Source organism: Chinchilla lanigera, unplaced genomic scaffold (assembly GCF_000276665.1).
Source record: "Chinchilla lanigera isolate Chin_1 unplaced genomic scaffold, ChiLan1.0 scaffold00010, whole genome shotgun sequence".
Lineage (NCBI taxonomy): Eukaryota > Metazoa > Chordata > Mammalia > Rodentia > Chinchillidae > Chinchilla > Chinchilla lanigera.
In genome coordinates, this window is record NW_004955411.1 from 11,017,577 (window position 1) to 11,028,092 (window position 10,516).

At 40.7% G+C, this 10,516-nt stretch overlaps 1 protein-coding gene and 1 pseudogene across 1 annotated transcript in view; one reads left to right on the forward strand and one right to left on the reverse strand.

Annotated features, from left to right (window-relative positions):
• Me1 (malic enzyme 1, NADP(+)-dependent, cytosolic) overlaps window positions 1-10,516 on the reverse strand; it is a 145,592-nt gene that overhangs the window by 78,997 nt on the left and 56,079 nt on the right. The window lies entirely within an intron of this gene.
• On the forward strand, window positions 7,482-8,148 carry LOC102005785 (annotated as a pseudogene).

The following is a 10,516-nucleotide window of genomic DNA, read 5'->3' on the forward strand; positions in this document are numbered from 1 at the left end:
TTGCAACGATCCTCCTGCCTCAGCCTCCCAAGTGCTGGGATTACAGGCATGCACCACCATGCCCAACTTTTACATACAATTTAAAGACCACTATCAATCACACTGATATTCATGTATTCTTTTTGTGTATGTCTTATGTGGTGCTGGGGATTGAACTAAGGCCTTTGCACTGAACTATATCCCCCAGCCCTTTATTTGACACAGGGTCTCGCTAAATTTTTAAGCTGCCCTGGATCATCTTAAACTTGCCTTTGTCTATCTGCAAACTCAGTAACTGGTGTTCCTTTTTGTGAGTTTAGCAGCCTCTGATGCTTATGTCTAAATTCACTAATTCATTAGGGCTTACAAAATGGTGATATTATTTCAACTACAGTACTTATTTACTAGAAAAGAGTTTTAAAAGAAGTTTTACCATACCTACTATTTGGTCACCATAGTTCTAGGAAAAAGGTAAATATATGATCCTCTCGTAAGTTTTTTTAGTGAAAATCTAGTTCACTAGAATACTTGGAGGTTTTCCACTTAGTTACTGGTGGTGGCGGTGGCGGGTGTGAACATAAACGTGCATACATGTGCTCACAGGCACTGCGACTCATGGGTTTACACATAGCTGATGCACTTTCGTTTTTTTGTTTTTTTTTTTTTGGTTTTTCTCTGGTACCGGGAACCGAAAGCTGATGCACTTTCAATATGATCAACATGAACTCATGAATTTAAAGGTATTCCATCCACCCTTCATGGTACTCAAACTGTCCTGTCTTTATCAAGTGGAAGATTCTTCACTTTGTCTCCAGACCTGACAGGTAAATTACAGTTATGGTTAGATTCCGTCTTTCCTTTTCCAGATTAATTATAAAAACATTCCCTCGCAAGCCTGAAATGAGCCAATCCTCTTAAGGAACCCATGTTTCTCTTAGCAGAAAGTGTTTCTTCAAAAGCACAACCTAAGCCAGAAGGATTTCTGTCACTAGTCAGTAAAAGTTTTGTTATAGGAAAATCACACAATATTGATAATTCACTTTCTATTTATTCTCAAATTCTCTTGTCATAAAGATATCAGATTGCTACTGTTCTCCTAACAAGTTTACTACTATGATTCCCGAGCTGATTCTACTTACAACTCGTCAAGAAGCCTGTTTTATCTAGGAGCTCACACTCCCGCATCCATCCCTCTCCCTCTCAGCTGGTAACCTAATCTTGAATTAGAAAAACAGAAACAGATGCAGTAAGGTTGAACTACCTCACCTCCCCCCAACACACACCAGTACTGTGGATAATGCAGGACCTTCACAATGAACGAGATTTTAGCTTTTTAAAAATTTTAGACAGCTTCTCACTAAGTTGCCCAGGTTGAGCTTAAATATGGGATCTTTCTGCCTCAGTCAGCCAGAGCGCTGGGATTACAGGCATGTTTTACCACATTTGGTTTTCCTCATCTTTTTAACATAAATTCCACTAATCCATCTGCATCCCTTTTTACATCTCTTTCCTTCTCTCTTGTTATAAGGGAAGCAACTTCCCTAACAGTATTAATGCAATTCTCTCACTTATGCTGTGGATGTTACCCCATCCACCTTTGAAAGGCCTCTCCTCTATAATTATTCCATCATTCTGTTATACCACTGCTTTCTCTATCAGATCCACTTCATTGGCATGAAAACCTGTCCAGTATCATCCACCTATTCAAAAGATTGAGTTTTACCCTCTGCTTTCTTCTCCTTCATACTAAAGTCCCTACAAAGACTTGAATATTCTTGTTTTTCTTTCTGTATCTCTTCTTCTCTCTTTTTCAATCTGTCATAGGGTTTTTCCTCTCACTTCACAAACAACTTATATCAAAGAAATGATTCATCTTTGAAGACAGGTAAAGGTCAGCCCTCAACTAGCTTCTTACTTGATTTTTCAATTGTGTTAGCTCCTCAAACAGGACTTCTCAGGCAACTGCAGTCAAGCACTCCCACCCCCACATTTTTACCTTTAAATATCTGAAATAACCTTATTTACTTGTTCATACATTTATTGTCTGTCTCTTCCCTGGCACCTCTCCAAAGTACACACACACACACACACACACACACACACACACACACACACACACACAGAAAGCAACAGATTCTTTAAGTACAGGGACTACTTTGCTCATCTGTGTAGCCCCAACACACGTAAGTGTGCTGGCATATAGGGTATAGCCAGTAATATGTACTGACTTCGGTGCTAGAAAAATAAGGCTTTTATAGTGAAATGTTTTTATACACACAGAAAACATAAAATAATACACTAATTGAAAAAATAAAAATTATCTAATGATAAGTGTCACAGAAAGATTACTGGTGATTGTCTAACTTAATAAAAATATTAGTTTATTAAGCTGACATTAAATTATATCTTTTGCTTGTTTTCATACTGTTTCATATGAATTTGTTGTTTTCCTAAAATGATGATAATGTATAAGTATAGGTCCCTGTCACAGTCAAACTGATCTTCTGAAATCATCAAGATCTCAATACATAACTATTACATTTAAATGAAGTATTTTTAGGCTTCTTAATGAGGAAAGTTATGTGGAATTATGTAGAATGTTCTTGGCGATATACTATTAAATAATAGTTCTTGGGAACTTGTCAGTTAGCCAAGGTTTTCTACTCATCTCAGGAAACAATCATTTTTAATGGGAAACAATGAATGATACCAAAATTAACACCAATTACATGCCAGAGTTTATTATTCATGGGTCTATGTTCAGCTTCACTGGGACAGCCATTTGGCCAACTATAACATCTTGCAAGAAGGAGACTCATTCATGACAAAAGTGCTTATTCTTGGAGAGAGCTCAATAACCCAAAGATCTGTAATGTCCCACCAATGCCAAGCACACCTCTTAGAAATGACATAAAACATTCAAAAGTGTTTTGGCACATAAATGACGCATACTTTCCGGAGTGGGATATGAAACATTAACCTCATAGTCTGGCTAGGTCCTTACAAGACGACTTCTTCTGGTACCTACCACCAGCTATTCTTAGGGTTTTTATGACAGCTACTTCATAGTTCTCCTGACTCCCACTCTCCTTCTTCTACATGCTTGTTAGATTAGCACACTTTCATTTCCTCCAAAGAGAAAACGGGAATGCTCATGTGTGTACTAGCTCCCACCTGTAAGTTTCCTTTCACCCACATCTACTGTTTCATTACAGTATTAGTAAATAATATTAGGGTCCCTGTCCTCTAATCCAATTAACCCTGATACTCTCCCTCTCTGGCTAATCCCCAGTTTTCACAGAAAATGCCGGCACTCTCTAGGATCAACCTTGAACGTTTCTCTTTCTTTACTGGAATGAACAAATGAGGGCCAAGGGACTCCTTGCATTGCTCTAGCTCTCGAGCTTATTTTCCACATCCACTTTGTCTCAGCTTCTGCTGTCTGATCCTTTGGCTTTTCTCCCACTTTTGGTCCTGCCCTTGCCCTTGGCATTTGATCAACTAATTCAGCCTGAGAACTATCTACTTTCCAACTTGGGTGATTTTTAATGACTCATTTAGGCATCCCTCCAATGCCCTCAGCCCTCTTTACTTCTGGGCTAGTTCCTATTGCTTATCAGAGGACGTTCATCTGTTAGATAGTCTTGGAAGTATTTCCTGACCCATATTTACAAGCTGTGTTTGGAACCTCCCAGTAACCCAACAGAACCGTGCTATTTTTCTCTACTGTAACATTTATCATCCTGTCTTATTATTTTTCCCTTTCTTATTTGCCTGTCCTAACTAGATTACAAATACTAAGTTGGGAATTTTTTGTTTCTTACCAAAATAAAAGAGGAAATGCAATAATAAAAAGAGTAAATAGAAAGGAAGATCAGATGTAATTGGGACACTTAGTTAACCCAGTGGTAGGTGAAATCTTGTGGCAAAGACTCTAGCAAAAAGAACATCCAGGAGCTGTCATTAGTGGGTAAAATCTTTGGGATCTTCTGCAAATGGCAAGGCTCAAAGGAACAGACAGAAAACAACAACTTGTGGGCAAAGTCCCTAGGAAAAACAGCAAGAATTACAGCCAGAATTACAGGAAAAACAGCAAGAATTACAGCCAGAATTACAGCTACTCTCTACAGCATAGAGCAACTGGGGGCTCAAGAGATCAACAGTTTGAGTACTCAGTGTTAACATTGGGACAACAGATTTCAGTATGAGCAAAGGACCAAAAAACAGTGAGAAATCAACTGATAGTTCCACAGCTTCTAGAACTAAAAAGAATCATGTTATTACAACATCACACCAGCTTTGGAAGAAACACAATTAAGGTGGTGGCTTACGTGCTTCAAGCGTCAGTTCCAGCGGTGCTTAAAAATAAAAGAAAGATGGAGAGGAGATCTAATGGAAGATGCTCTGGCCCCTGGCAGGTAGAGTCCCTCTGACTGAATATTACCTCTACTACAGAAGTAAAATAAGCTTTAACTAAGGCCAGAAGAGAAAAGTGGCTTGCTATTGCCTCTGGTTGCTTACTTTCAAGAGTAAATCCTCTTTATTATTTAACATCCTAATAATACAAGTGCTTATTTTTCTTTGTATACCTATTCGATTTTGCTCCCAGGGATGATCTTATAGATTAGTTTTGTTTATTGAAAATACTGCTTAAAGCTCTATTACTAGACTTACTCCCCCTGAGAAGTGAGGAATAGTAGGAAAGGCAGATAAGGACAGTCCCTGTTATGGTATAGACTACAATGTGCCCCCCCCCAAAGGGTCATGTGTTCAGACCTGGGGTTTCTGGAAGTTGACTGGAGTATGAAGGCACTACACTCATCAGTGGTTTGGTCCATGGATGAGTTCACAGGTAAATGTGTGTTAGTAGGCGAGGCCTGGGTGGAAGAGCTGGGTCACTGGAGTCCTGCCTCTGCAGTGTGTACATCCTTCTCCACGCTGTTCCACCGTCAAGTTTCTGCCTTGCAGCCGGCGTAGCAGAGTGAACCCCACCCCGCGAACTGCAAACCAAATTAAACCTCTCCTCCTCCAGGTTGTGGGTGTTGGGTATTTTGTCCAGTGACAGGAAAGCTGACTAATCCAGTACCCAAGATTTAATAGCTCCCTGGTGTCCATACTTTCATAATTCCCAGGACCATACATAAAGGCATTTTACTTGGATTAAATTAGGTTAGCACCATTAGCTTTAAAACCAGGAGATTATCTGGGGCTTTAAAATAGGGAGATTATCTGCACCTTTTAAAAGAAGACAGTGTTCTCCAAACAGTCACAGAACGGCAGTTCAGAGGTTCAAGGCCTGAGGACTCCAACCAGTGCTGCTGACTTACAAAGAAAGGGCCAATGGCAAAGGAGTAAGAGCTACTTGTAGGAGTTCAGAGAAGCTCCCAACTGACAGACAGTAAGGAAACAGAGACCTCAGTCCTGCAACCACAAGGAACTGAATTCTGCCAACAAGAATGAGGTTGAAAGAAGATTTTTCTTCAAGCCACTAGATGAGCTCTTAGTCCAGCTGACACTTTATCTTCATGCTACCCTAGGCAAAGAACCCAAATACACCATGAAAGACCTCTGACCCACAGAACTGTGACCTAATGAATGGATGTTATTTTAAGCTGCCAAGTTTACATAAACTCATTACACAGCAACAGAAAAGTAATACAAATAATGCCGATATAGTAAAGAAATTCAGATACTCTTTCCATCATTTAGACGTAACACAGTGCTTGACACCAAGACACAAGATGCTATCTAGACATGGCCGAATGCCTGTTGTTACTTCTACAAACAAATCACCAACACACAGCACTGACAGTTCTGATCCAAATAGTTTAGATAGCTACCGTGTCCAGAAATTCAAAATGACTACTGAGACTGGCAATATTCTTCCAAATCATAATATGCTACTTTTTATACTTCAGTTTCAAAAAGGCAAAAAGAAGCAGAACCAGTATTCTTTTTAAAAATGCACAAAGTATAGTAATGTCTCAGAGCTATGATGTGAACAAATAAAAAATTTAGGCTGATAAAAGGATCACAAATTTATTTTATCAGGAAGATAAGCCTGAAAAGCCTGGGCAATCTGGCCACAACCAATCCGGATTTCCTGTCCACAGATGAGGAGTGTAGAGCCAATGTGGACGGAAAGGTCTATAAAGTATGGACTATTATGGTTTATAGCCAGATGTTTCCCCAAAGCCTCTCTTTGGGGAGGTGACTGGATCCCGGGGCATGATACTCATCAGTGGATTAGTGCCCTGATGAGTTTACAGCTAAAGGTGATTTGAGAGATGAAGCCTGATGAGAGGACGCGGGTCACTGGACGTGTGGTTTGGAAGGGCGTTATCTTCCCTCACTCCTCCCTTCATCTGTCTCTCTGCTTCTGGCTGCCACGCCATGAGCTGGTTCTCCTCTGCCATGCCCCTCTGCCACGCTGCCCTGCCTTGGAACCTGCTGACTATGGGCTGAAACCTCTACAAACTGGGAGCCAAAATAAATGTGTCTTCCATGCAGTCATGAGTATCAGGTATTCTGTCTCAGCAATGAGAAAGTAACTAAGACATGGACTAATGATCACAGTAAGAGGACTGAAAATTGAGAAAGCAAATCAGTGGCCTAATTAGAACGTCTGAGACTTATGAGAAGTAGAACTAACTAGATCAGAAAGTGTGGATATACAGGTTAGCGGATGTCTTTTAGGGAAATAGTGGTCCTTAATGTGGCATCCTCTTGGTTTAACTCTCTTTCCTTGCCAGAAAACAAATCTTTAAAGAGGCAAAACTGAGACATAAAAAATGTATTTTAATGATTCTTACAAACAGAAATTAATAATCTTGGTTCTGGTTCTTCAATGAAATAGTTCCATGTACTTTAGAATTAGTATTTATTAATTATGTTACTTTTCTGGCCTTTATACAGTTCCAGTTTTTGCTTCATGTCGTTCTCCAATTTCCAAGGAGTCTTAAGCATTATCATATGATAAATTAAAACATAACAAAACTATAATATGTTGATCTCACAATTTTGGACACTGACATATAACTAACACTTGTAGCAATTTACTGAGTACATGCACACTTTATAGATTTAAAGAATACTGGGTAACAACAATGGTTTTAGTCACAACTATGAATTCTTAGTTAACTTCCCTAGCCTTAGTTATTTACAGTTAAGTAAAGGAGAGTAGAATTAAATGAGCATAGAACTACCAGTAAGCTGTAACTCAATACTGTCCAGTCTATGGTATTCACTTTTCCAATTATCAGATTACAACAAAATGGACTTGCCCACTTTTTCACCATTTTCCACTGTAACACATGCCAGCTACCACAGAAGCAGCAAAGTTGAATGGAGATATTCTCCTTCCATAGACTTTATTTATAAAAATGGACAAACAGATGCACACCAGGGGGGTGATGCCAGAACGCCGGACTTGCACCATTTGGGGCCTTCTTACCTCCCTCACCACCCAGCTTCTTCCTGGCAGCTGGACAGTTCACAAAGAGATGGTGTTTGCAAACAGTGGATGGCTGCTGCAACAGCGTCCTGTTTCGAAGCACTGGAGAATTGGTTTGACCTGTGGTCAGATGGCCACTCAATCTATTAAATGATCAGACTGAGCAGAGTATCAAGGATAAAGTCCATATGCCAGGGGACTCAATCCAGTATCCACACAGCACATGAGTGTTGGGATATTGAGCCTCCAGACCGGAAGCCGAAAGACTGTCTGCTTCAGAATGTTTGCCAAGACGGGAAGATGATAGGTATTTGTGCACAACACATAGATGTCTTTTTAGCTTGGAAATTTACAGTGCAGGACTCCAGAACAATTATGGTCTACTGACTGTGTGGTCTTGCCTAATCAGACAGCCATGGCTTCCTGGCCCCCTCCTTTCAAGGCCTATGCTGCACCAACCCCTGATCAGGCACATAGGTGGCTACAGCCCATACAGTGTTGGCCCCTACCCAGCAGGAAGCCGGGTTGTCTACCTGGCTATCCTGCCAATGGGCAGGCACATCTGGTGCCTTACCAACACCCATACGCGAGGCTCTCATTGGACAGCATCCTGCCAACCAAGACACCACTCATGAGTGGTCCGAGACGACGACAGCAACCTGGTCTTAGGCACGCTGGCCAGAGCAGCCACACGCATAGCCCTGGGGTCTCTGTGAGAGTCTTTAAAATTTTATATGCATAGCTTCTGATAATTCTGTGTGCCATAATGTAACTTGCAGGGCATTTCTGCTCATGACAAAAGTTTTCAATAGTAGTTTTAACCGTTTTTTTTTTGAAGTAGTAATCTCATAATTGTAACTAATCCACACAAGTACCACAGAGTACAGTTTAAACTGTGTTTAGTTAAAATATGGACTCTTTCGGAGCACAGGCTTATTCCAAGATGTTCTTTGTGGAATTCTTGGAACACCTTATTTGAACATACCTGTCTTGAAAGGCATTTTCTGCTTAGGTGCAGTGCTTACAGGATAATTTATTTTCTTGCTACACAAATAATATAGTGATGAATGAGTGAGTGATTGTGAAAATACAAACTGCAGCTTCTTTTGGTTTAACCTCAAACTCTGAAACCTTACACCAGAACTGGCCACTTTAGGAGCGGTGGGCCGGTGACGTGCCCGATGGTGTTCCCAAAGCAGCAGCGTGAGAGCCCGGTGACCTGTGCTGGGGAGCAGCAGCAAGGCAGACTGCTCAGGACGATGGGCCATCGTCATAGTTACTCTTCTCCTTGCTGAGATGAAATATTCCATGCCCAAAGGTAAGGGAGGAAAGGTTTATTTAGCATACAGTCATAGAGGTTTCAGTCCATAATTGGCTGGCTCCACGGCAGGGTGGCTTGGTAGAGAAGAACAGTTCATGGCAGGCAGAATGTAGCAAAGCAACAAGGGGGCCTTAACAACATCTTTCTGCCCCTTTTACATTGTATCTAGGCTGCCTGGACTGAGACAGTGCCAAACCAATCAGGAGACTGATTTAGTAATCACACACCCTTAATCCCAGCATCACACACTCTAGTTCCAGCCATTCTGAAAAAGCCTGACCACATGAGGCCTTGGAGGGGGAGACATCTAAGACCTCAAACCATAAAAGCCACTGTCCCCCAAACCTTTAAAAATTATGCTTCAGAAAGCTGCCTAATTCTATAGCTGCTGCTTCTTGTGTTGATTCCTATTTTGTTTTTCATACTTGAAAAACACCCCAAATTAGGAATTGATTTGAGCCTCCTAATATTAGGGCTTTATCTTTAAAAGTCAAAGAAGGCAGAATCATAACAAGTGGATGAAGTTAGATTTGCACTAGTTTTACTGTCTGATTTAGGAATATTTATTACTGGCTCAATGTACTTATAACCTACTCTTCTACTTGTTGAGAAGGTAGTATTAACAGAACAGTGAGAAAAATGGAGACAGCACCATGGTTGGAGTGTTACTACCTCAGGCCTTCTGGCACACTGTGTAGGGAAGTTTTCTGTCCCTCTGAATGCTGTCCAAGCAGGACTAGGGTGTGGTGGCTACTCACCAAGCACTGGGGTGGACCAGGGCTGGGTAGACTTCACTTACAGATGAGAACTGGAGCTTAGGGAAGTGATGGACCTGCTGACGATACCACTCAGCCTAGCTGGGACCTCAGCCTTATTTTTGCTCCTGACTCACACATGACAGAGAAGCTTAAAACATTGAATTTTAAGCCCCCAAATGTGTAAAGCTCAAAAAATCCACAGTCCTGCATTTTTGACAAATGTATGTATTTCCTATATTATGAAATACGTATTTCAAATATTTGTTTTTTCATGTTTTAAAGCTGCTGATTAATGATTGCAGTTTTTTGCCCTGCATACTTTAAACAATATATGCTCTTCACAAAGGCTGGTTAGCACCATTAAGGTCCCTGCTCCACCGTGTACCCCATGTTCCCTAAACTCCAGGAATCACCGACTGCAACGGTTATGCTTGGCTGGTTACATATGCTTTTTTAATGCACTGGTCAGCTGGTTCCATGACTGATGAACACATCACATGTGAATCTAGATGCCACGTGGATCTAATAGTGCCCACAACCTATTCTGCCAGCTACTGCTAGGGTCCTTGCTGACATGGGATGCCCTTTTCCAGCTGAAGAGGGCACACTGCGGGTACAAATGATACGTGACACAGAGTTGTGATGGTTTGAAGTGTTGCTTCAGTATATAATGTCGATTTTATATCCTACGTCATAAGAATGGCTTTTCTTCATATTATTACATACCTATACCAACTCCCCATGATGAATGTAGTAATGTACTACAAGCATATACTAATAAAAATAAAAATTTTCAGCCATAGAGAGAAATTTGAGACATTTATAGATAAATGGATGCAACGTGAGACCATACTCGTAAGTGAAATAAATCAGACTCAGGTGTATAAACATCACATTTTCTCCCTGAAGTAAGACACTGAAAGAGTAAATAAGGACCAAAATGTGTAACAGATACTGTGAAATGGGAAGAAATTGTTCAAAAGGAAAGAGGAAATGGGGCGGGGG